Here is a 475-nt window from a genome sequence, read left to right as displayed (position 1 = left end):
CTCTCAGTAAAAATTACCCATATTTTCATAATGAATATTTTGTAAATCTACAGAAAATCTCCATGCCTTCTATGCTTATGAATTTGGTATAATTTAGTACTTATGATGTCTGCTGTACTATTAACTTTTGAATTTGGCTCCAAAAGCTGGGAGGGTATTTACTGTAAAACTTTATAGTGTTCATAGAATCTAATGTTTATTTGTAAGAACAAATAATAATATTTATATATTACCTTAATAAGGTAATACATAGATAAAGTGCTACAAATACATGGGAATAATGGAAAGCTGTGGAAGACATTTATATGTTAACCTGATATTATCCTGATATTTTGGGATGCAAAGAATAGAATAGAGAGAATGTGTGATAAAAAGAATGTTTGAAAGTACCACATTGTGTAACTTGCATAACTTATGTCTTAGTGATCATATTCAAAAACAATATGTCTGCAACTTCTTTTGTTAAAATTTCCAT

At 28.0% G+C, this 475-nt stretch overlaps 1 protein-coding gene across 2 annotated transcripts in view; it reads left to right on the top strand.

Annotated features, from left to right (window-relative positions):
* Window positions 1-475, top strand: part of LOC119594075 (DNA-directed RNA polymerase II subunit RPB4-like) — a 14,434-nt gene that overhangs the window by 606 nt on the left and 13,353 nt on the right. The gene's annotated exons all lie outside the window — the stretch shown is intronic.

The sequence above is a fragment of the Penaeus monodon genome, chromosome 33 (assembly GCF_015228065.2).
Source record: "Penaeus monodon isolate SGIC_2016 chromosome 33, NSTDA_Pmon_1, whole genome shotgun sequence".
In the NCBI taxonomy this organism is placed as follows: Eukaryota; Metazoa; Arthropoda; class Malacostraca; order Decapoda; family Penaeidae; genus Penaeus; species Penaeus monodon.
This window is presented reverse-complemented; position numbering and strand designations above follow the sequence as displayed.